Raw genomic sequence first — 27,063 nt, forward strand, 5'->3', positions numbered from 1 at the left:
AACAAATTTATGCATCAACCAGATTATAACAGTCCCTGACAATTTCCCTTAACAGTCCCTATTAATGTTCGAGAGACCCTATGGGCAACTACCTCTTGAATTCAGAGGGATTTTCCAGTGCAAAATAATCTCTCACTCAAGTGGTCTACTCACATGGGCAGTGTAACACTGGAGAAAAGAACCCATGGAAGATTCCCTGCACCACCACCCTTTCAAGGCAGCAGCAGGAAAATGCTCATTTGCCTGTAGGTAAGGCTGTGCATTCTCTGTATACATAAAATCCCATGCCAAGAAACAGAAAACTCTTTGACCCATATAAATTATTTAAATTAAGCAATTTTGCATATTTTGTTTATTTTGCATAATTTATTCTGCTTTTGCCAGTAATAGGGAAGGGCAAGAAATTACAAAGAATGCTGAAGCCTATGTTGATGATCAAGGGAAATCTGAGATTTTTTTTATTTGCCATTGGCCATATATGTTGTTGTAGTTGTTCAGTCGTTAAGTCGTGTCCAGCTCTTCGTGACCCCATGGACCATAGCACGCCAGGCCTTCCTGTCCTGCGCTCTCTCCTGGAGCGTGCTCAAGTTCATATTCATTGCATCAGTGATGCTATCTAGCCATCTCATCCTCTGCCGTCCCCTTCTCCTTTTGCCTTCAATCTTTCCCAGCATCAGGGTCTTTTCCAGGGAGTTTTCTCTTCGCATTAGGTGGTCAAAATATTTGAGCTTCAGCTTCAGTATGTGTCCTTCCAATGAGCACTCAGGGTTGATTTCCTTTAGGATGGACTGATTTGACCTCCTTGCAGTCCAGGGGATGCATAAGAGTCTTCTCCAGCACCACAGTTCAAAAGCATCAATTCTTCGGCGCTCAGCCTTCCTTATAGTCCAGCTCTCACAGCCATACGTTACTATTGGAAAAACCATAGCTTTGATTATACAGACCTTTGTCGGCAAGGTGATGTCTCTGCTTCTTACTATGCTGTCTAGGTTTGCCATAGCTTTCCTCCCAAGGAGCAAGTGTCTTTTAATTTCATTGCTACAGTCACCGTCTGCGGTGATCTCGGAGCAAAGAAAATAAAATCTGTCACTGCTTCCTTTTCTTCCCCTTCTATATGCCAGGAAGTGATGGGGCCAGATGCCATGATCTTCGTTTTGTTAATGTTGAGTTTCAAACCAGCTTTTGCACTCTCCACTTTCACCCTCAACAGGAGGCTCTTTAGATCCTCTTCGCTTTCTGCCATTAGGGTGGTATCATCTGCGTATCTGAGGTTGTTGATCATTCTCCCGTCAATCTTAATTCTGACCTGTGATTCATCCAACCCGGCGTTTCTCATGATGTACTCTGCATATAAGTTAAATAAGCAGGGCGACAATATATAGCCTTGTTGTACTCCTTTCCCAATTTTGAACCAATCGGTTGTTCCATGTCCAGTTCTTATTGTTGCTTCTTGACCCTCGTACAGGTTTCTCAGGAGACAGGTAAGGTGGTCTGGTATTCCCATATATTTAAGAATTTGCCACAGTTTGTTGTGATCCACACAATCAAAGGCTTTAGCATAGTCAATGAAACAGCAATAGACATTTTTCTGGAATTCTCTTGCTTTCTCCATGATGCAGCGAATGTTGGCGATTTGAGTTCCTCTGCCTCTTCAAAACCCAGCTTGTACTTCCGGTAGTTCTCGGTTCACATACTGCTGAAGCCTAGCTTGTAGGATTTTGAGCATCACCTTGCTGGCATGTGAAATGAGCACAATTGTGCAGTACTTTGAACACTCTTTGGCATTGCCCTTCTTTGGAATTGGAATGTAAACTGACCTTTTCCAGTCTTGTTGCCACTGTTGAGTGTTCCAAATTTGTTGGCATATTGAGTGCAGCACTTTAACAGCATCATCTTTTAGGATCTTAAATAGCTCAGCTGGAATACTGTCATCTCCGCTAGCTTTGTTGTTAGTAATGCTTCCTAAGGCCCACTTGACTTCACTCTCGAGGATGTCCGGCTCAAGTTCAGTGACCGCACTATCATGGCTATCAGCGACATTCAGATCTTTCCTGTATAGTTCTTCTGTGTATTCTTTCCACCTCTTCTTAATCTCATCTGCTTCTGTTAGGTCCCTGCCTTCTTTGTCCTTTATCATGCCCGTCTTTACACAAAATGTTCCCTTGAGATCTCTGATTTTCTTGAAAAGATCCATAGTTCCTGAGGCACTCTGTCTATCAGGTCTAATCTCTTAAATCTATTCCTCACCTCCACTGTATATTAATAAGGGATATGTTTTAGGTCATACCTGAATGGTTTAGTGGTTTTCCCTACGTTCTTCAATTTAAGCCGAAATGTTGCAAGAAGCAGCTCATGATCTGAGTCACTGTCAGCTCCAGGTCTTGTTTTTACTGACTGTATAGTGCTTCTCCATCTTTGGCTGCAAAGCACATAATCAATCTGATTTCGATATTGACCATCTGGTGATGTCCATGTGTAGAGTCGCCTCTTGTGCTGTTGGAAAAGAGTGTTTGCTATGATCAGTGTGTTCTCTTGGCAAAACTCTATTAGCCTTTGTCCTGCTTCATTTTGTACACCAAGGCCATGCTTGCCTGTTATCCCGGTGATTTCTTGACTTCCTACTTTAGCATTCCAATCCCCGATGATGAAAAGGACAACTTTTTTTGGTGTTAGTTCTAGAAAGTGTTGTAGGTAGGGATGTATGAAAGGTACTTATCTTTCCGTAGATTATGTTGATGTTGAGGGGGAGGCGTTCCATCCCTCCCCCCGGAATCCTGGCTGGGGGGGGAGGTGCTCCGTTCCTCCCCCCCGCCCCGGAATCCTGGCCAGCTGGCTCCGCTCCGTAGGGATTCTGCGGAGCCGCCGGCCAGCTCCGCCAGCAGCCGGACATCCAGCCACTGGCTAGCAGGGACACAAATGGTGGCGGCCGTAGCCGCCGCTGTTTGCATCCCTGCAGTCAGCCGTGATAGGCTACGTAAATGTTTACATAGCCTATCACGGATGATTTTAAAAAAAACAAAAAAACTGTGCATACGCAAATGCTAATGTAAATGTTTACGTAGACTAAGACGTGCCAAAATAAGGAACGCAACTGGCAGCGCCCATGGGCGCTGCCATTTGCGTAAGCGTGTTTTTTTGGTTTTTTTTAATCAGCCGTGATAGGCTACATAAACATTTATGTAGCCTAACGCAGTGGTTTTTTTTAAAATCTAGCTGTGATAGGCTACGTAAATCTTTAAAAAATATCACTTTTTTTGTTTGTTTGTTTTACCTGGAAATGGTGGCGGCAGCAGCCGGTCGGAAGACCGGCCGCCGCAGCTGCCACCGCTGAATCACCACTGCTGCCGCCAGGAAGATCCGCCTAAGGTAAGTCCCGTCCCGGGGGGGGCGGGGGACCATTCCGCCACCGATTTGGGGGGGCCGAATGCACTGGCATTCGGCCTCCCCGAGATTCGTGGCGGAACTTTCGTACATCCCTAGTTGTAGGTCTTCATAGAACCCATCAACTTCAGCTTCTTCGGCCTCAGTGGTTGGGGCATAGACTTGAATTACTGTGATGTTGAATGGTTTGCCTTGGATTCGTACTGAGATCATTCTATCATTTTTGAGATTGTACCTCAGTACTGCTTTTCCCACCCTTTTATTGACTATGAGTGCTACTCCATTTCTTCTAAGGGATTCTTGCCCACAGTAGTAGATATGATGGTCACCTGAATTAAATTCGCCCATGCTTGTCCATTTTAGTTCGCTGATTCCCAAGATGTCAATGTTCAATCTTGCCATCTCATGTTTGACCACCTCCAACTTACCTTGATTCATTGATCTTACATTCCAGGTTCCTCAACAATATTGTTCTTCACAGCATCGGATTTTCTTTTCACCACCAGACACATCCACAGCTGAGTGTCCTTTCGGCTTTGGCCCAGCCGCTTCACTCTTTCTGGCGCTACTTGGAAATTCCCTCTGCTCTTCCCCAGTAGTATATTGGACACCTTCCGACCTGAGGGGCTCATCTTCCAGCGTCATATCTTTTAGCCTTGTGATACGTTCCATGGGTTTTTTTTGGCAAGAATACTGGAGTGGGTTGCCATTTCCTTCTCCAGTGGACCACATTTTGTCAGAACTCTCCACCATGACCTGTCTGTCTTGGGTGGCCCTGTACGGCATAGCTTATGGCTTCAGTGAGTTATGCAAGCCCCTTCGCCACAACAAGGCAGTGATCCATGAAGGGGTTGGCCATATATATTCAGCCCTATTTCTGCATCCAAAAGGGCTACAAACTTTATTTAAACAATTAGAAACGAACGTTGTCAGACAGATACATTTTGTTTCCAATGTCACATTCTGTGGGATTCCTACACTTGTGCAGAATCCCATAAAGTACATGGCCTCACCTTTAAGGCTGGTGTGCTTGCATTCCCCTCTTGTTTTGCCTGCAGGACCCAGAATGAATAGCTAAGTCAAGGCTTCTATTCCTTATGTATTGTAAGTGCCCTGGGGAAAACTGAAACATGGATCTGGAAAAAAACACACACAGGGCAAGATTTACATGGACTTGTATTTCAAACTGAAGGCAGCAAAAATTAGCTAGGCCCAACCTCATCATAAATTACAGCACTTGTTGAAAACAGTTAGCAATGCAAAATGTTATTTTTAAAAACCTACTATAATTACTTACAAAGTAGTAGCAGCTGGAGTCCTGTAAATTATCAGCATAGGCCAGCCACAATTTCAAAATATGATCTACTAATACACTCGTCTAGATCAGAGAAATTACAGCACCATTTTACAATGTAGCATGGAGGAGCATGTTTGATCACAGCAAGCTTTGGGCAGAGTCACATAAGCAGTAAGTACCCTCTGGTAGCTTGCTTAAACCCTTATTGTGTGGTATCTCCAGCCAGCCAATTGTACCCCCTGGTCAGTCAGTAACCAATCTTACTATTAAATGGGTGTTTCTACACTAAGCAAATCCCACGCAAAAACCCACATCCTTTCTGGAGCTTCCTGCTTTCAGTTTCTTTGGCAAGAAACTACGTGGTTTTAACTGCGGGATTGCCTCCCTCCCTTCCTGGCATGTGGGCAAAAGAGGGGGTGGAGTCTTCTTTTCGTAGCTTAACTTCTGTTGTACTGTTTTCTCCAACCCCCAGGAAGCCTTACTTCTGAGTAGACATAAAATGTAAGATTGTGCTGTAAATCTGCAACCCTTGGCACACTTATGTGGGAGTAAGCCACATTGAACTCAATGGGACTTACTTCTGAGTAGACATAAGATCACCCTGTAAGTCTGCAGTCTTCGGCACACTTACTTGGGAGTAAGCCCCACTGAATTTAATAGGGTGCTCTGAAACAACACAGGACGTTGCTTCCGAGCTTGGTAGGGTAGATATATCTCCCTTCGTTGCAGGGAGGCATTTTACCTTCTTCTCCCTCCAACTGAGAAATGCAGAGACAGGAGACGCAATCGGCAGGCGATTCTTGCCCTCGCTCCTGTCAAATCTCATCCTGACCGCGCTCCCAACAACTGAAAACAAACGCCCACAGCAGGCAGACACAGCGGTTTCTTCCACTATTGGAGAATTTCACAGGGAAGTCATGGCGCTCCTGTTCTGTAGGCTGGGGAAAATACCACTTTTTATGTTTGGGGAAAACACGAGATAAGCTGGAGGAAATGGTGGGAGACACCCTGGAGGGTAACGGCTTCATCTAAAGAGCCCACAAACTTCCAAGAGAGAGCCATCTCAATAGCAGTATAAAAGCTTTGTGTGATGAACCCCAATGTCTCCCCTGGATCTTGGTGTGCTTTGTGAGCACAGAGCTGCACTGCACTTTGGCAAACCGCCACAAAGCACCAGGTCTCCCATATGGTTAGAACTGAAGTACATTAGAGTGGCCACCACAGTGTACATATCTGTGTGAGTCTAGCCACATTCAGCTCTTCGGGGTAGACCACAAACATCCTTCCCTTGACTCTAACAAGGGAAAGGAATGATTCACATTATTTGTAAAGGACTTATTTATTTAAAATGTTTATAGCCCACCTTTCTATTCTATTTAAAAACGCCCAAGGTGCCTGAGAGGAAAAGCCTCCCCCAAGTCACCCAACACATCCGTCAGTGCCCTCTTCAGCCACTTCCACCTTCAACTCCTCCCCTCCCCCCACTTAGACACAAGTCTGGCTGGCCCCCTGTGGCAGTGGCTGGAGGAAACACCCCCCAACTGTCCCAACCCCCAGTGATCCCTAGACCTCAGAAGGCGGGGGGGGGGGCATTCACCTCTCCCAGAAACCAGTGATTTGATCGCTGTTTCTCTGCCACTATTACCGGCAAGAAAACAGTAATCTGGGAAGTGAGGTCATTGGACTTGGGAGAGGCTTTCACTTCTCCAGTCCTCCACCGATCCCCAGTGAGATCCCTGTGCCAGCACTGCTAATAGCATTTTCCCTCCCACAGCTGCAGGAAAAAGTGGGCAGGGTCCTGCCAGTTCCAGGGGACAAACCAGAAGCGGCTGCGAGCCGCAGGCTGCCCATCAGTTGTGTACCCCCGATTTAAGAGATTTCTAGCCTGCCTTTTAGGGGCATGCCCTCACAAGGCAGCTCCCAATATATAAAAACACAATACATCATCTAACCCAAAACATATCAAAATACCACCGAACACCATAAAACAACAGTAGAGTCTGACAGCAATAAACTTGTCAATAATTATAATGACCCAGCGCAATAACCTTAAAAGTATCTAAAATGATTACGAGCTAACATAAAACAAAATTTTACCTGCAAAATTCAGTGCAAAATTCACCTGATCAACTCTGTTGCCCTCTTTGCTGCTACAATCATATTGATCAATCTAGATCCCTTAGGTAAAAATGAACTACATCAAGAATGTACCCCTTAGCAAACAAAGTTCAATGTCCATTGTTACCAAACTGTGCACTAACAGATAAGAAATTAGCTAATTCAAAATTTTCCCTTGAGAAATACATGCTAAACTAAAGCAATCTGATACCTGCATAGTCTTCTCTTGTTTTGATGGTATTTAAAACCATAGCCAAAAATAAATCTCAGATATGTCTTCCTTGGTTGCGCAGAGCAAATTTTATGCATTACATGTCATAACCATTTCATAGCAAGCAAAAGTCACATCAAATTTGAATGTCCTGTAACGTAACTGCATCTGTAGACATCTCAAACCACCATTGTACGCAAACTTGTAGACTTAATTACACACTTCTGAGCACTTGCTCTCATAGTCATTTCACCAGCAGACGGAATGGTGAGCACAATCTGTTGCATTTCATTTCCAGATCACAGTTCAATATCTATAACACTTCTCCGAAGGCACTGGAGCATTACTCTCAACAGTCAGCAGCTGTGTATCTCTACTGGTGCATTAATTTGTAAGCTCCTAGCTCTCTGCCATAGTCAGCTGGAACAAAATGTTTTCCTGCTTTAAGGGCTGGGGAATACTGGAAGTTATAGAACTTTTTCTGCCTAAAATGTTCTGCATACAATTGTGCCCTACAACATTTTCCCACCATTTTCTTTACTGGGAAACACCAGCTCAATTGACATATAACACTAGAGCATGTTTTGGTAGTACGTGGGCCCTTGGGCTTGCCCGTGCCTTCCTCCCCCCGCCCCCCGCCCCTCCCAAGCATCTGTGTGAAAAAGGACACTTGGTAACACTTTGTAGTTCTCAACAACCCATAGTTTACTACCGTATCAAACTGATCAAGCCATAGTTAGCAAATGCTCCCCACAGAAGCTGATGAGAGCCATTTGTTTCTATGGAAGAGAGTAAATAGGTCACAGCACACTCATGGACACCTTGCTAGAAGGGAGATAAAACATTATGATGTCCTTTTCCTTTGATCCTGGTCCAGGTTCAATTATTGAAGAGAAGAGGCCATGGCTCAGTGGCAAAGAACATGTTTTGCATGCAGAAGGCCCCAGGTTCATTCTTGGCATCTCCAGGTAGGACTGGGAAAACGTCTGTCTGAAACCCTAGAGAGCCACTGCTGCCAGTCAGTACTGAGCTGGACGGACCAACAGCCTAACTTGATGTAAGGCAGGGGTATGGAATCTCAGGCCAGGCCTCACAGGATCCCAGTCTGGCTTCTGGGATTCCCCCAGTGCCCATGCCTTCTTCCCTGGCCCCACCTCCTTTCCCCCAACCACTGACCATTTAGTGGGTTCCCAGCTTTTGTCCAGTTTTTTCCCCAATTCTAAAAGGTTGAAATGTCTCTCCTATAGCTTAGTTACTGGCAGTAAGAGCTTTCAGCTACAACATACACACAATTTTTGTGTTTTTTTGTCTATGTCCTCTTTGCCTTCAGCCCCAGCCACCACTAGAATGGGCCCCTGAAAGCTTCACAGAAATGAAATTTGCCCCTCAGGCTGAAAGAGGCTCTACACCCCAAATATAAGGTGTCTTTCTATGTTCCTATATTGCTCTGGTTTAGGCCAACAAAGGTTTGGTAATTAGGACTTGAATTGATCCTGTTCCAATTCATGTAGTAAGACTTAAATACTATTCACTTTCCAATATGTATTTGCAAAGTTAGGTATATCAAGTTAATGGGTCTAATTTGCCTGTGTGAAGTCCAGCAGTGTCTGTCCACCAAATGGAACTGACAGTATTGGTGGATTCCCCCCTCCGCCTGAATGTTTCATTATACAGATTGCCCTCCCAATCTGGTCCAGAGGGTTGCAAGACCCTCCTGAGCATATTTGGGGGGGGGGAGGGGTGCAGAGGATACAGGGGGAAGGAGAAGGAGGGAAAGTCTCCTGGAGTGACCTTCCTCAGAGCACTGGGATTCTGTTGACCTTAAGTCAAACATTACATGGAAAATATAGTTTCAACAGCAACTTTACTAGCTGTTTTTACTAGCTGCAACAAATAAAAGATGGTGTGGCACTGAAATAAAAGGATCAAATTTAATGTCAGATTACTGTATGAACCATAAACAATTTGGTCATGCCTGTGATGAGTCATTTCCAGTAATTTGCTAATTTTCAAGCAAGACAGCTTTGGCAATTATTTTGTTAAGTTATGTTCCATTATGGTCCATGTTTCCATACTGAGCTTTTAGAGCTGCAATTCTCATTTCTCTTCACTATAATTAGAAGGAGTGGTCTTCATGAATTGCCTTTAAGGGGATTGTGTCTCAACCCATGTTGAGTTGCAGCAATGGCAACACTTACTTTTTTGCATTATTCTCATTGCTTATGGCTGCAAACCTATACACACTTACCTCGGAGTAAGTCATATTGAACTCAATGGGATTTACTTCTGAGTAGATGTGCACAGCATTCCGCTGTAAGTCATGGTAAAAGATGGAGGGGGGGGCTTCTCCACATGGGGCTTTTATCCTCCTACTGAGATTGGTTACTCACAGACGTTTGTGGGTCCTTTGTTGTTCAGTCGTTCAGTCGTGTCCGACTCTTCGTGACCCCATGGACCATAGCACGCCAGGCCTTCCTGTCCTGCGCTCTCTCCCGGAGCGTGCTCAAGTTCATATTCATTGCCTCGGTGATGCTATCTAGCCATCTCATCCTCTGCCGTCACCTTCTCCTTTTGCCTTCAGTCTTTCCCAGCATCAGGGGCTTTTCCAGGGAGTTTTCTCTTCGCATTAGGTGGCCAAAATATTGGAGCTTCAGCTTCAGTATCTGTCCTTCCAAGGAGCACTCAGGGTTGATTTCCTTTAGGATGGACTGATTTGACCTCCTTGCAGTCCAGGGGACTCGTAAGAGTCTTCTCCAGCACCACAGTTCGAAAGCATCAATTCTTCGGCGCTCAGCCTTCCTTATAGTCCAGCTCTCACAGCCATACATTACTACTGGGAAAACCATAGCTTTGATTAGACGGACTTTTGTTGGCAAGATGATGTCTCTGCTTCTTACTATGCTGTCTAGGTTTGCCATAGCTTTCCTCCCAAGGAGCAAGCGTCTTTTAATTTCATGGCTACAGTCACCGTCTGTGGTGATCTTGGAGCCCAAGAAAGTAAAATCTGTCACTGCTTCCATTTCTTCCCCTTCTATATGCCAGGAAGTGATAGGGCCAGATGCCATGATCTTTTTTTTTTAATGTTGAGTTTCAAACCAGCTTTTGCACTCTCCTCTTTCACCCTCAACAAGAGGCTCTTTAGATCCTCTTCGCTTTCTGCCATTAGGGTGGTATCGTCTGCATATCGGAGGTTGTTGATAATTCTCCCAGCAATCTTAATTCCGACCTCTGATTCATCCAACCTGGCATTTCTCATGATGTACTCTGCATATAAGTTAAATAAGCAGGGTGACAATATGCAGCCTTGTCGTACTCCTTTCCCAATTTTGAACCAATCGGTTGTTCCATGTCTAGTTCTTACTGTTGCTTCTTGGCCCTCGTATAGGTTTCTCAGGAGACAGGTAAGGTGGTCTGGTACTTCCATCACTTTAAGAATTTGCCACAGTTTGTTGTGATCCACACAATCAAAGGCTTTAGCGTAGTCAATGAAGCAGAAATAGACGTTTATCTGGAATTCTCTTGCTTTCTCCATGATGCAGCGAATATTGGCGATTTGATCTCTAGTTCCTCTGCCTCTTCGAAACCCAGCTTGTACTTCCGGTAGTTCTCGATTCACATACTACTGAAGCCTAGCTTGTAGGATTTTGAGCATCACCTTGCTGGCATGTGAAATGAGCACAATTGTGCGGTAGTTTGAACACTCTTTGGCGTTGCCCTTCTTTGGAACTGGAATGTAAACTGACCTTTTCCAGTCTTGTGGCCACTGTTGAGTGTTCCAAATTTGTTGGCATATTGAATGCAGCACTTTAACAGCATCATCTTTTAGGATTTTAAATAGCTCAGCTGGAATACTGTCATCTCCGCTAGCTTTGTTGTTACTAATGCTTCCTAAGGCCCACTTGACTTCACTCTCAAGGATGTCCAGCTCAAGTTCAGTGACCGCACTATCATGGCTATCAGCGACATTCAGATCTTTCCTGTATAGTTCTTCTGTGTATTCTTTCCACCTCTTCTTAATCTCATCTGCTTCTGTTAGGTCCCTGCCTTCTTTGTCCTTTATCATGCCCAACTTTGCACAAAATGTTCCCTTGAGATGCTATCAACCCCCAGGGTGTCTCCCACGCTAAATAACCTTTATCCCATTTTTTTAAAAGATCTGAGATGAGCTATCAAATTACAGCACCTTGAGTTTTCTTGTGAAATGAGAAAATCTCTCAATAAAAGGAGCTAGACCACAGCACCGACTAGTGGCTGTATAATGACACATATAGAACACACAGATAACAGGGGAAAGGGAAGCGCATATAAAGGGAGCCCATCATGATCCTGCATTTAAAATGGAAGCAGAAAGCCCCAGTAAAGTTGCGAGATTTTAGGCTGGTGTAAAAATGCTCAGAGAAAAAGAGAGGTGATGGGAGAACAAGAATGTGAAAGAAAAACATAAAAGAACAGAAAACACAGAAAAGAAATACAGACATCTGTTGCAATTTGGGATTAAAGGTGCCTACTATAGATCTCAAAAAGCTGAAGGCTATTGGTCCACCTGGTAACACTCTGGCGGGCGAGTGGTGACCAGTGACCACATCTATATAGAGCCTCCCTGCACCCAGCTATAATGTCTTGTTTCTGGCCACATGTAAAGGTTGCACACCAGAAAGAGATATCTTCAAGAACATCCAGAACATGCATGAAAACGATAAATCAATTAGTTTTTTTCACATATTTATGTGATTGAGAGATGAGCTATTGTCTAGTAAAGAATATTAATTATGTGTGTGTTTGTTTTTACACACACACACACACACACACACACACACAGAATCATAGACTAGTCAGGGTGGAAGGGGCCTACAAGGCCATCAAGTCCAACCTCCTGCTCAATGCAGGAATCCAAGTGAGAGCACCCCTGACAGATGGCTGTCCAGCCTCATCTTGAATGCCGCCAGCATGGGAGAACCCACTACCTCCCTAGGTAATTGGTTCCATTCTCGTATTGCTCTAACAGTCAGGAGGTTTTTTCTTATGTTCAGCTGGAATCTGGCTTCCTGTAACTTGAGCCCATTTTTCCATGTCCTGCACTCTGGGATGATCGAGAAGAGATCCTGGCCTTCCTCTCTGTGACAACCTTTCAAGTACTTGAAGAGTGCTATCCTATCTCCCCTCAGTCTTCTCTTGTCAAGGCTAAACATGCCCAGTTCTTTCAGTCTCTCTTCACAGGGCTTTGTTTCCAGTCCCCTGATCATCTTTGTTGCCCTCCTCTGAACCCTCTCCAGTTTGTCTGCATCCTTCTTAAAATGTGGCGCCCAGAACTGGACACAGTACTCCAGATGAGGCCTAACCATTGCTGAGTAGAGGGGAACTAGAACTTCCTGGGATTTGGAAGCTATGCTTCTATTAATGCAGCCCAAAACAGCATTTGCCTTTTTTGCAGCCACATCACATTGTTGGCTCATATTCAGCTTGGGATCGACAACAATTCCAAGATCCTTCTCGCTTGTAGTGTTGTTGAGCCACGTATCCCCCATCTTGTAACTGTGCATTTGGTTTCTTTTTCCTAGGTGCACAACTTGGCATTTATCCCTATTAAATTTCATTCTGTTGCTTTCTGCCCAGCGCTCCAGTCTATCAAGATCACTTTGAATTTTATTTCTGTCTTCCAAAGTATTAGCTATCCTGCCCAATTTTGTGTCATCTGCAAATTTGATCAGCATTCCCTGCACCTCCTCCTCCAAGTCATTAATAAAAATTTTGAAGAGCACTGGGCCCAGGACTGAGCCCTGCGGTACCCCGCTCATTACCTTTCCCCAGTGTGAGAAGATCCCATTGATAAGCACTCTTTGAGTCCGATCCTGCAGCCAACTGTGGATCCACCGGATCGTTGTTTCATGTAGCCCACTTTGAGCTAGTTTGCTCATCAGGATATCATGGGGCACTTTGTCAAAAGCTTTGCTGAAGTTGAGGTATATTATGTCTACAGCATTCCCACAGTCCACCAGAGAGGTTACTTGATCAAAAAATGAGATCAGATTTGTCTGGCAGGATTTGTTCTTGACAAATCCATGTTGGCTTCCAGTAATCACTGCATTGTTTTCAAGGTGCTTAGAGATGGATTGCTTTATCAACTGCTCCAGAATTTTCCCAGGGGTTGATGTCAGACTGACTGGTCTGTAGTTCCCAGGTTCCTCCTTTTAACCCTTTTTGAAGTTAGGGACAACATTAGCCCTCCTCCAGTCATCTGGCACTTCACCCGTCCTCCATGATTTCTCAAAGAGAATAGACAGTGGTTCTGAGAGCTCTTCTGCCAGTTCCTTTATTACTCTAGGATGCAGTTCATCTGGCCCTGGAGATTTGAACTCATTCAAAGTAATTAGATGTTCCTTGACCATATGCCTATCGATCTCATGCTGCAATCCTGCCCCTTCAGCCTGTACTTTGCCTTTGCCAGGGGGGTCATAGACCCTCTTTTGGGAGAAGACTGAGCTAAAGTAGGAATTCAGCACCTCTGGCCATTCTTTGTCATCTGTTATCATATTGCCATCCTTATTTAATAGCTGAACCACCATTTCTTTCCTCTGTCTTTTACAATGCAGGTAGCTGAAGAAAGCCTTTTTGTTGTTTTTAGCATCCCTCGCTAATCTCAGCTCGTTCTCAGCTTTAACCTTCCTGACACTATCACTGAAATTCTGTGCTACCTGCCTGTACTCTTCCTTTGTTGCTTGGCCTTCTTTCCACTTCCTATATGTGTCCTTTTTTGTTTTCAGGCCATCTCTGCGCTTTTTGTGAAGCCACATTGGCTTCTTCTGTTCTCTCTCTCTCTCTCTCACACACACACACACACACACACACACCCCAGTGTGGTGTAGGGTTAGAGTATTACACTGGAAGTTGGGAGAGCCGGGTTCTAGTCCTCACTTGGTCATGAAGCTCACTGGGTGACTTTGGGCCAGTCATTGACTCTCAGCCTAACCTACCTCACAGAGTTGTTGTGAGGATAAAATAGAGAGGAGGAAGACTAAGTAAGCCCTCTTCGGTTCTTTGCAAGAGGAAAAAAGGTGGGATAGAAATTATATATGTATGTATGTATGTTGTAGAAATTCAAGTGCATCGCTGCTTTTTTAAACAAGCCTTTCTCCTCTTATAGGCAAAAGTTAGTGGTAGCTCCAAGTTTGGGGTGCCCTTGGGCAAGATGCCCTGAGTGGGTCCACCTCCTCTACATTGCTGTCACCACTGCACATTTGCTTGCTCCAATCTGCACAGCTACCCAGAGGGAGTGGGCTTCTCTTTGCTCCTGTCACTACTCACTTGTTAAGAGGGGACAGGTGAACAGGCAGTGAAAGCAAGGAGGAACCACAAAGCCAGGCAGCTTCAGTAGTTAGCAGTAGTGCCCTGCTGGTGTGTAGGCCTCAGCAAGTGCCCAGTTACACCAACTCCTGATGCCAGCACCATCAAAAGTGGCTGTGTTGGAACCTCACTGAACTCACTGTTGAGGATATGGCAGGAAAGAAATCTAAATGCATGAAACCCTGTCTTGTTTTAAGATATGCATACATTCAAAGCATACCGATTTTGGTTTGCATAGACACTTTACAAATGGAGGCCTTCAGTTACCACACCCTGCCTACACTCTGGGATGCAAGGTGAACTGAACCAAAATAATGTATACATGCAGAGTCTGAATTATAGTTTGGTATATGCAAGGTAGCTAAAAGAGGTATTTGTTCAAAAACAGTGGAAAACCCCATCAGCCATCAAGGCCTTCTCCTGTACTGCAGTATTAATAACAACAATAAGAAACAATAACCATATTTATTCAGAGAGATTTCCTGATCCAAGTATTTGTATGCCCCCCGCCCTTTTTTTATTCAAAGCTTTTGAGGTTCGAGGCATTTGCCTTATCTGCCTATTGAGAAATCCAGCCTTGATTAGAAGCCCCAAAATAAGTTGTACCATCGAAGTTTTGTCAGTTTTTACAGTTAAACTAGTCATGTTAGGTGCTGTATAAATAATACGCCCTGGCAACCCAGTTTATATGATAATGTGGCTTGTTGTTGTTGTTTATTCAGTCAGTCGCTTCCGACTCTTCGTGACTTCATGGACCAGCCCACGCCAGAACTTCCTGTTGGCCGTCGCCACCCCCAGCTCCCCCCAAGGTCAAGTCTGTCACCTCCAGAATATCATCCATCCATCTTGCCCTTGGTCGGCCCCTCTTTCTTTTGCCTTCCACTTTCCCTAGCATCAGCATCTTCTCCAGGGTATCCTGTTTTTTCATTATGTGGCCAAAGTACTTCAGTTTTGCCTTTAATATCCTTCCCTCAAGTGAGCAGTCTGGCTTTATTTCCTGAAGTATGGACTGGTTTGATCTTGCACTCCAAGGCACTCTCAGAATTTTCCTCCAGCACTACAGTTCAAAAGCATCTATCTTCCTTCACTCAGCCTTCCTTATGGTCCAGCTCTCGCAGCCATAGGTTACTATGGGGAATACCATTGCTTTAACTATTCGGACCTTTGTTGTCAGTGTGATGTCTCTGCTCTTCACTATTTTATCAAGATTTGTCATTGCTCTCCTCCCAGGAAGTAACCGTCTTCTGAATTCCTGGCTGCAGTCAGCATCTGCAATAATCTTTGCGCCTAGAAATACAAAGTCTGTCACTGCCTCCACGTTTTCGCCATTTGCCAGTTATCAATCAAGCTGGTTGCCATAATCCTGTTTTGTTTTGTTTTTGAAGTTTAACTGCAACCCAGCTTTTGCACTTTCTTCTTTCACCTTCGTCATAAGGTTCCTCAGCTCCTCCTCGCTTTCAGCCATCAAAGCGGTATCGTCTGCATATCTGAGATTGTTAATGTTTCTTCCAGCGATTTTAACTCCAGCCATGGATTCATCAAGCCCAGCATGTCGCATGATGTGTTGTGCGTACAGGTTGAAAAGGTAGGGTGAGAGTATACAACCCTGCCGTACTCCTTTCCCAATCTTAAACCAGTCCGCTGTTCCGTGGTCTGTTCTTACCGTTGCTACTTGGTCGTTATACAGATTCCTCAGAAGGCAGACAAGATGACTTGGTATCCCCATAGCACTAAGAACTTGCCACAGTTTGTGATGATCCACACAGTCAAAGGCTTTAGAATAGTCAGTAAAACAGAAATAGATGTTTTCTGAAACTCCCTGGCTTTCTCCATTATCCAGCGGATATTGGCAATTTGGTCTCTAGTTCCTCTGCCTTTTCTAAACCCAGCTGGTACATCTGGCCATTCTCGTTCCATGAATTGCTGGAGTCTACCTTGCAAGATCTTGAGCATTACCTTACTGGCATGTGAAATAAGTGCCACTGTTCGATAGTTTGAACATTCTTTAGTGTTTCCCTTTTTTGGTATGGGGATATAAGTTGATTTTTTCCAATCTGATGGCCATTCTTGTGTTTTCCAAATTTGCTGGCATATGGCATGCATCACCTTGACAGCATCATCTTGCAAGATTTTAAACAGTTCAGCTGGGATACCGTCGTCTCCTGCTGCCTTGTTATTAGCAATGCTTCTTGAGGGCCATTCAACCTCACTCTTCAGGATGTCTGGCTTTAACTCACTGACCACACCGTCTCATCGATCCCCGATATTATTATCCTTCCTATACAGATGTTCTGTACATTCTTGCCACCTTTTCTTGATCTCCTCTGCTTCTGTTAGGCCCTTGCCATCTTTGTTTTTGATCATACCCATTTTTGCCTGGAATTTACCTCCGATGTTTCTGATTTTCTGGAAGAGGTCTCTTGTCCTTCCTATTCTATTATCTTCTTCTGCTTCCGCGCATTGCTCATTTAAAAATAATTAACCTCTGGAATTCTGCATTTAATTGGGCATATCTCCCCCTATCACTGTTGCCTTTTGCTTTCCTTCTTTCTTGGGCTGCTTCCAGTGTCTCAGCAGACAGCCGTCTTGCCTTCTTGGTTTTCTTTTTCTTTGGGACGTTTTTTGTTGCCGCCTCCTGAACAATGTTGTGAACTTCTGTCCATAGTTCTTCCAGGACTCTATCTACTAAATCTAGTCCCTTAAATCTATTCTTCACCTCCACTGCATATTCATTAGGAATATTAGTGAGCTCATATCGAACTGATCTGTGGGTCTTCCCTATTCTCTTTAGTCTGATTCTAAATTGTGCAATAAGAAGTTCGTGATCTGAACTACAATCAGCTCCAGGTCTTGTTTTTACCAACTGCATAGATGTCCTCCACCTTTGGCTACAAAGGATGTAGTCAATCTGATTTCGGTGTGGACTGTCTGGTGAAGTCCATGTATAAAGTCGTCTCTTAGGTTGTTGGAAGAGAGTGTGGCTTAGTTACCCTAAAAATCATTTTGGACCATTGAGCATTTCCTTTAACCCAACAAGGCAAACATGATGTCCCTGTATTAATTCTATGCCATGAACATAAAGCAGTGTATCTTTGGATTTCTGAAGCAACATCATATTTCAGTTTACACTCCTCTCAAGTCTACATGATGAAAAAATGGAACAGAGCCCACTAAGCCCATCCATCTATTTAAATGAAACTATCCGAAGATATTGCAGGACATTAGCTCTTAATGAGTTTTTGGATTAGGCTTAATGAAAACATTAGCCAGTATATTTGCAGAAGGGTAGGCAGATAAATTAAAATTGTCAGCTTAGAGATATGCTCCCTATAAAGTCAGCAAATCGTGTTCTTAAAAAGAAAGAGCTAAATTCTAAGCAGGATGGACAAGTGTCCTCTTTTACAGAGGACACTCCTCTATTTGAAGTGTTGCTAGAGGACCATCCTCTATTTGAAGGCATGCTTTATCTGAAGGGCTGTCCAGACCAAGTCTGGTTTAAATATGAAGAACCATAGGAAGAACTGTTGCCCTTTTACAGTTAGCACCTGAACAGCAGCAAACTGTCATCCACACTATGGTGAGACGTAGGGCACAATCCTAACTAGACAGGCATCCGCCTCCAATCTCGGAGGGGACCGCCTATCCAAAGCAAGGCAGGAGAGGCACAGGGGGATTGTTCCCTCCGCACTGCTCCTGCCTTGCTATTTTTCACTAGACAGCCGTTTTCAGCTGTCTAGCGGCAGGGGGGGCCAACCGGGAGAGGAGCTGCCATGTGACACATTGGATGTGTCGTACACGCAGCTCCGCTCTCCCCGCCCTGGAACGCCCCCCAGCCCTGTCCCTTTTCAGTCGCTCCGCGCTCCTCTTGTGAGCGGGGAGGACAGGGCTTCTCCGCACTGCCTCCAAGGCAGCACGGACAAGAGGGGAGGTCGGTTTTCTGGGAACTGGCCTCGGAGCGTATTGTGGCACAACGATAACCACACTGCTTATGCTGAATGAATGGAATGAAGCACCCTAATCACTTGCAAATCATTGCTTTTGATAATCATGGTGGTTCGATAATGCAGAGTATGGCCCCTAAATGCATAGACTGAAACACAGGCAATAATGCTAAGGGCATATCTATCCCACAGAATTAAACTGCTTTACTAAGCATTTCCTATCCCCAAGGAACCCTGGGAATTGTAGTTCTTCTGTGAGGGAAAACTAAGGATCTCTCAAGAGCAGGGGTGAGCAACTTGTGGCCCTCCAGATGTTCTGGTCTGCAACTTCCATTATCCTCACCATTGGCTATGCTGGCTAGAGCTAATGATAGTTGTAGGCCAAAACAGCTGGAGGACCACAAGTTGCCCACTCCTGTCTTACAGAGAATATGCAGCACCTTCATCAAACTTACTGCGGGGGGGTTCTCCATGACAATGGAAGGAGAAGCAAACGGAGGATTATCCAGATTTTCCTAGGAATCAGCTTTGGTGCACTTTGGTCCATGCAGGGCTCCATGAGTGCGTGCACTGCACCAGCTAAGTCACTTCACAGAACATACTTCCAGGTGGGGGGGGGGGGTTGGAATGAACGTCATCCGCCTGGCAGGGGCTGCTCAACCAATAAGAGAGGCTCTCCCCCAGCCCTTTCTCCTTCTATAAAATCCTGGGAGGTTTTCTCCTGTGTCTCAAAAAAAAGCACTCTCCTTCTCTCCCCGTCCCCGTGCCCGCATTAACAACTTCCTTACAGCAGGAAACATTACAGAAACACAGCTGTAGATCCTTCTCCCTCCCTTAAAACTCCCAGTGCTGTGAGGCTCCACATTAACTACTCCCTTACAGCTGGCAAAGCGCTTCAGAGCTTTTAGGAGACTTAACCCTGTGAATACTTGTAGCACGCTGGCTCCAACCAGCCTTTTTTCTAATCCCCTTTCTGCAAAGGAGTGAAGCTGTGAATTATTACTTCCAAAAAGAAAAGAAGTAAACATCAAAGACAAGTCCCACTGAACACAATTGGAGTTTCTCCTGAGTAGACACACATATGTTTGTGCTGGGAAACACAGGGATGGGAAACCAACCCCCTTTGTAACCCGATGCAGTGCAGGGTTAAAGGTGCGAATTAGTTACTTCTGAAAGGTAATAAACCAAACAGAGAAACGCAGCTTCGAGATAGTGCTTTATAGCCTGTAGGGAATTAGTGCTTCAAAATGTGCTATTTCAATTGAGGGTTCTCTGTAAATTCTGAAGTGTGCATTCAGGGGACAAGCCTCACTAACCACAATAGGAGTTACTTCTGAGTAGACACTAACTGGTTTTGCTGGAAAACACAGGGCGGGAAACACAGGGACAGGAAAAAGCCCTTTACCAACCAGGAAAGAGATCTTGGGGTTGTAGTGGACAGCTCAATGAAGATGTCAACCCAGTGTGCAGCTGCTGTAAAAAAGGCAAACTCCATGTTAGGCATACTTAGAAAAGGAATTGAGAATAAAACTACCAATATCATACTGCCCCTATACAAATCTATGGTGCGACCACACTTGGAATATTGTGTACAGTTCTGGTCACCACATCTAAAAAAAGATAGTGTAGAGCTGAAAAATGAGCAGCAAAGGGCAACTAAAATGATCAAGGGGCTGGACCATCTCCCCTATAAGAGAAGGTTACAACAGCTGGGATTGTTTAGCCTGGAAAAAAAGAGGGCAAAGGGAGACATGATAGAGATGTACAAAATTATGCATAGTGTGGAGAATGTGGATAGGGAGACATTGTTCACCCTCTCTCAAAATACTAGGGATCTACGAAAGTCACTAACCTGATCCCGAAGCTTGATTCGCGGTGGGGGTGAGGCGCTCCGTCCCTCCCCGCTGAAATTCTGGCCGGGGGGGGAGGCGCCCCGTCCCTCCGGCCACAAATCCTCCTATCCTGCCAGGACGCAAATGGCGGCGGCCGTAGCCGCCGCCGTTTGCGTCCCTGCAGTCAGCCGTGATAGGCTACATAAATGTTTACGTAGCCTATCACGGCTGAGTGAAAACAAAAACAAAAACGTGCGTATGCAAATGGCGGCGCCCATGGGCGCCGCCATTTGCGTGCGCGGTTTTTTGTTTTTTACTCAGCCGTGATAGGCTACGTAAATGTTTACGTAGCCTATCACGGTGTTTTTTAAAAATCTAGCCGTGATAGGCTACGTAAATCTTTATGTACCTTATCACGTTTTTTTTTTTTTAACTTGGAAATGGTGGTGGTGGCAGCCGGTCAGAAGACCGGCCGCCGCAGCCGCCGCCGCTACACCACTGCCGAACCGCCGCCGCAGCCACCGACATTCGCACAAGATATGTCCTGTCCCGGGGGGGGCGGGAGGGTGGCAGACCGTTTCTCCACCAATTTCGGGGGGCCAAATGCGCTGGCATTCAGCCTCCCCGAGATTCATGGAGAAATTCTCTGATATCCCTACTACGGATGGACGAAAGTCTCTTACCTGTTCCCGCAGCTTGCTTTGCGGTGGGGGGGAGGCGCTCCGTTCCTCCCCCTGAAATTCTTGGCGGGGGAGAGGCGCCCCATCCCTCCCCGCCGAAATTCTGGCCGGTGGGGAGGCGCCCCGTCCCTCCGGCCAAAATTCTGGCCGGGCGCGAGGCGCCCCGTCCCTCCGGCCGTGAATCCTGCTGTCCTGCCGGGACGCAAATGGCGGCGGCCATAGCCGCCGCCGTTTGCGTCCCTGCAGTCAGCCGTGATAGGCTACGTAAATGTTTATGTAGCCTATCAAGGCTGACTTTGGAGGAAAAAAAAAAAAGCATGTACGCAAATGGCGGCGCCCATGGGTTTGAGTTCCTTATTTGGGCACGTGTAGTCTACGTAGACATTTACGTAGACTACGGCGAAAATAAGGTTAACGCAAATAGCGTTGCCCTTATTTTCGCCGTAGTCTACGTAGATGTCTACGTAGACTACACGTGCCCAAATAAGGAACGCAAATGGTGGCGCCCATGGGCGCCGCCATTTGCGTACACACTTTTTTTTTTCCCCCCAAAGTCAGCCGTGATAGGCTACATAAACATTTACCTAGCCTATCACGGTGTTTTTTGAAAATCTAGCCATGATAGTTTGTTATCACGTTTGTTGTTGTTGTTTTTTTACACTTGGAAATGGCGGCGGTGGCAGCCAGTCAGAAGACCGGCCGCCGCCGCCGAACCACCGGCGGGAGCCGCCACCGCCAGGGACATTCGCCAAAGGTAAGTCCCATCCCGGGAGGGGGGCAGACCGTTTCTCCACCAATTTCAAGGGGCCGAATGCGTTGGCATTCGGCCTCCCGGAGATTCATGGAGAAATTCTCCGACATCCCTAGAAATGACACATTTTAAAACCCAATTCCTTAAGTGTGATTAAGCACAATCTCAAGGCTCCAATTCATTGCCTTAAGTAGTACTTCACATCTTCGTTAGAGATATCCTGGGGGTTACAATGGGGACTAGTTTCTGTCTTTGTGTTTACTGCTCTCTTTCCCACAACAAACCCATTACTGTCTCCTCAGAAGTAACTCCCATTGTAGTCAGTGAGGTCCTGCAGGTTAAAATGGAGGCTGGTTTCCATCTTTGTGTTCTCCTCCCCCTTTCCCAGGGGGAAGCATATGTGTGTCTACTTGGAAGTAACTCCCATTGGGCTCGAGGCTTGCTCCTGAAATGCCTCTCTTGGGGGGTGGAGAAGCCTCTCTTATTGGTTGAGCAGCCCCTGCCAGTCAGATGATATTCACTCCACCCCCTCACCCCCACCAGGAACTATGTTCTGTGAAGCGATTTTTACTGGTCTGGAGAATCTGCTCGTGGAACCCTGCTGACAGCAAAGCCGATTCCTTTTTAAAAATCCAGTACTCCTCCAATTAGCTTCTCCTTCTGTTGTTGTGGAAACATGGCCCATGGCTCTTAAAACTGAAATAAAAATGATATAAAACTGTAGTGTAGATATCTTCTCAGTTTTCGTGGATCTTATCCTCGTTTAAGTGTGGGCAAAACTGCAGCATTTGGCCTTAACCCCAAATACTAAGTCCATAGCTGCAAAGCATGGACATTTAATCATGCTTTCTCTGTAGTTTTTTATCCATAGCAATTCGCACAGCACAAAGTGAAAGCATCATTCACTGTATAAGGGTGAATAACGTATTAAATGGCTAACTATCCCTTAAACACAAACTTACATGCTAGAGTCCCAATGCCCTCTGCACCAATTGCACATAGGTCTCTTCCTCCTCTTCCTGGTTTTTATTAAGCATACTTTGGTATGATATCTCAATAAGGAAGGTATAGTTAGCATTATCTTGCATGTTTGGAGAATCTGTAATATAAATATGAAAGTGGACTGGCTGCTGGTCTCTGCTGAAATATGCTACTGTAATCTTCAGTACTGATTGTTCTACTTTCAGTACTGATTGTTCTACTTTTTCCAAACTGAAGCTTTAACAGCAATTCTTTAACTCCTTTAGGTACTAGTTCTGCAGCAGAAATGTCCCACAAATGATACCCGAACAAATACAAGTTCAGGAAAGTTAGTAAGACAACTTGTTTCAACATAGGCTTAACAGCAAATGAATCTGTCTTATAAATACAACCAAGATTGTCTGAAGCTACTTTGGTAGGGTTATTAATAGACTCAGATTTCTGCATTTTATATTTGATCATTGCAAGCAATCAGCTATTGAATAATTTAATATAAATAGGCAAAAAGAGCAAAATAACCATGCTTTTCTATGGTATATACTTAAAAAACAGTCTCACTAACATTAAAGAGGCTATTTTTATTTATTTTATATCCCTACATTCTTCCACAGAAGTCAAGACAACACACACAACGTTCCCAAATGGTCTCCCATCGAGTCACTAACCAGACCCAGAACTGCTTTTTTTTTTCAGCACAGTTGCTGTCTCATGTCAGGTTTACTAAAAAGGAATGGCAAAAATCAGAAGGCCCATAAGTAATAATGGGAGCTGTCAATGCCAATTGACATGACTGGGCTCCATTGAAATAAATGCAACCTACAAATAAAGATGGAAATGGATTCTGAGAGGGAATGGAATGGGTCACAGGGAAAGACCACATTAAAAGGCAGAAATGAGGAGGAATAGCAATGACAGAACTTGAGAGACTGGAACAAAGTACTGGAATAAAAGGCCTCTCATGTTGGAATGGCAGGGCCCTGTGAACAGTTTCTATGAAGTATAAAAATGTGTGAAGCGTAATAAAGTAAAATGAATGCAAGTAATTACATTAAGCTGGGTTTTATATTTTCCAAAGCAGGCATTGCATGTTTCTTCACCCCCTTAGGCAGAGTTAGAGGGGCATTCTATAACTGACATGCACCTGATAGGCAGGTAGAGGCCAGAATCGTGTTTCTCAAACTGTGGGCCAGGACCCAGTGGGTCTCATCCCACTTTCAGGTGGGTCTCAGTGCTTCAGGCTACCTAGTCCCACCTTCCTTGACTGCCCTGTGCCATGGCTGCACCATGCACACTGCATAGGCAGGTATAGCAGTGGGTTAGAAAGCAAGGCTAATATTTTTAATAATATTTTGAAAAACTGGGAATAAAGAGGAATGAGCTAAGAAAGGGAAGCTGTTATAGGAGGAAGTGAATGTAAAAGTGTGAGGGAGGAATGAAAGAATAGGGTACAAGTTCAGTGTGAAAGGAGAATGTGAGATGAAATGACAGGAGACAAATCAGAAAACTTGAGAGGCATGTGAGGGGAACAAGGAAAACAATATAAAATAAAAAGACCTCTAGTTACAGCCTCTGGTTCAGCAAATTCTGCTGAAATTGGGAGGATGAATAATGAAACATTCAGAGCCAATGTCTGTACTTCAGCTGTGGAGTGGTGAACCATGGTACTTCCTACTACAAGGAAATAGTTATGGCAAAGAACTTTGCCATTTCCAAGGAGGGATTAGGTATCAATATAAAATTATTTCAGTACTTGCCAGGTTATAATGCCAAGCTCTGCTTCCATCTAACACCAATGTGTGACGGGAGAGCCTCAGTCAATTTCAACTCTCTGAAGAGGGCCCTGAGGATAGAAAGTTTGAGAACCCATGAACGAAAGCATAACGTATTCAAGTCTGCTATCCCCTCTCATATTCCATCTTAATATTGTGACTAAATGCAAACAACATGGCGTAAGGATCCACCCATCTTTCTTCCTCCCCCCACTTTTGGGGGGTGGGTGAGGCTTTGTTTTAACAACCAGCAGGAGGTCTTGCGCTGGCCCTGAGTCTTATCTATCATTGTCTGGAGTTGAGAAGCTACTACACACTCCAATACCTCGTCTAAGAATGTCAGATTTTACACTGTGTGGTCATCATCAGAAACCACAGGATCTAAACTTGGTTTCTTCAACAGTGGCCTCACCACCACTAATAAGACTCCCTTAGGTGCTATGCATATTTCGGATTATACCTAGCAATACCAGGACAAAGAAACACATAATGGCAGATGCCTCATGTTTAAAAGTATAAAACCCAGCAGCTCCTCGGATTGGCTTTTTAAACAAAAAGCACTTGTTCTTGTTGCATAGAGAACATAACTAAACAGAAAGATTGCAATCCCTGCTTTGCTTAACATCCAACCTGGCAAAAAATTCTGTTGAACTTGAAAGTTTGCTCATTAATTTGTGAAATCTTTGTTAGTCCTAATAAAATCCTGACTTTAGTTTTGGAATTCTTATGGGCTACGTTTGCTTTCTATTCTGAAGGAAAAGCACCTGATCAGCAGCTGTTGCTTGCTCTGGGTGAGGAAAGGCAACCAGACATTAAACAGTAAATACCAATCTCTCCATCCTTTACCTACCCTGCAACAGAGGCTGTCATTCCACCCAGGAACTGTCATTCAACCATTAGACCTGTCATTCCAGTCCCATAGCCCATCATCCCAATCCTAGAAGCCTGTCATTCCGGCCCCAGGGGTGTCATTCCAGTCCCAAGGGCTGTAATTAAGAGTCCTATGTCTGTGGTTCCACTCCCAGGGCCACCCAGATCTGCCATTCCCATCCCAGGATCCATCATTTCAGTCTCTTAAGGTCTGTCATTGCTACTCCACATCAATTCTCCTTATCACCGTGGTTAATGTGGTCTATCCCTGAGACCCATTCTACTGCCTCTCAGGATCTATTCCTTGCTTTATTTTAGTTTGCATGTATTTCAATGGAGCCCAGTCATGTCTATTGGCATTTGAGGCTTCCATTATTTCCTATGGGCCTTCACATAGCTCGTATTGTTTCCAATGTGCATTCTTGTCATTCATTTTAGTGGAGAATATTAATGCAGATAGCTAGAAGATAGTATGTATGTCCCCTACCTTGACATATCAAGCTGTCAACCTTACACTGAAACTATGACACAGAGATGTTCACTAAGGTGTGTGTGTGTGTGTGTGTGTGTAAAAGCATGGCTCAATTTCAAAGAAATGGAGCTAACTTTGTCAACAGCATTTGTTCTATGACTATGTATATACCCACTTAAAAGTATTATTTGTGTATATAGAATGCCCTGAATTTTGCTGTAGGAAGAGACGTGTTATAGCAGCAGTGGACTAGGGGAGGGGATGGAGCAGGGGAGGAGGAACAAAATGAGAAAAAATATCTGGGTGGGCTGGTGGCTGCAGGAAAAGAATGCTAAGTGTGGGAAAAGAACAGTATGCATGTGGAGAGAAGAGCCAGGTGTCTTACTTTATGGAGGACAGCACTCTGTTTTACGGGCTGCCAGGGAAGAGACCTCTGTGCAAAGGCATGCTGTTTTAGGAAGGAGGAACATGTAACCCTCCTGATGTTGGACTGCAACTCCCATCACCCCTCATCATTGGTTATGCAGGCTAGGGCTGATGGGAGTTGCACTGAGACATTTGGAAGGCACACATTCCCCTCACCTGCTCAGTTTGAAGAGCTGTCCAGTCCACATTTGGTTTAAAGATAAAGAACAAAAGAAGGGAGAGCAGGAAGGGACCTAACAGTTAGCTCCTGGAACAGTGAACTGAGCAGGCCCACAGATCACCTGGCCATGGTGAGATGTATTGTATTTTTATTTAAATGTTAGTAATTATTTCCAAATTTGCATATTTACTTACTTACTTAATCACCAGTCTGGCCAGTCACCCGGCCACTCTGGGTGATGTACAGCAGTACAGTTTAAAACAGTAAAATCAAACATTAAAATGAATAAAGTGGCCACCCTAGCAAGAGGGGAAGTCGACAAGGGCATTGGAAGGCGTCCCGCTAATGGAGGCTTTGTGGCTCTAAGTTCTGAATGACAGTAACGCCACCATGGAGAGATACGCCGAGCTGGCGGCGAGGAGCGGAGAGTCTGCATCTGTTGAGTTTCTGCCTCTCCCTGTTTAATGCGCTCAGGTCTCCTGTGGGATAAAAGAAAGAAAAAAAGGGAAGCGGTGACTCTCGTCTACCCAAGGATCCAACGCAAGCCACCTTGCTTTTGTCCCTCTACCGGCTCAGCAGCCTCAACATCAGCTGCCAAAATCCAAAGCGCACCTTTTAAGGAAAGTCTTTACGAAAAAAGCCTCTAGCTTAGGAAGGGGGAGGGGAGAGAAATCACCCCAGGAACGGTTACTCATCGCCAACGGCCGGAAGGTAGGAAAACAACAGCCACGAAGAAACAGCAGAAGAATCCTTTGGGGGGACAGGGGGGCGCCTTAGCGGGATGAAGGAGGTGGGGACCAAATTTTCCATAGCCCGGAAGCGACGCGATTAGT

The 27,063-nt window shown here is 44.9% G+C and overlaps 1 long non-coding RNA gene across 1 annotated transcript; it reads right to left on the bottom strand.

Moving 5' to 3' along the window:
• Positions 1 to 326: 326 nt before the first annotated feature.
• On the bottom strand, positions 327 to 27,056 carry LOC146359086 (uncharacterized). Its single transcript, XR_014787190.1, has 4 exons — positions 26,843 to 27,056; positions 24,288 to 24,373; positions 3,810 to 4,517; positions 327 to 2,493 (listed from the first exon to the last, which is right to left on the bottom strand). It is a non-coding gene; the product is annotated as an uncharacterized LOC146359086 (long non-coding RNA).
• Between the last annotated feature and the right edge of the window lie 7 nt (positions 27,057 to 27,063).

Source organism: Heloderma suspectum, chromosome 1 (assembly GCF_057233095.1).
Source record: "Heloderma suspectum isolate Gila_16-S chromosome 1, 16-S_ref, whole genome shotgun sequence".
Lineage (NCBI taxonomy): Eukaryota > Metazoa > Chordata > Lepidosauria > Squamata > Helodermatidae > Heloderma > Heloderma suspectum.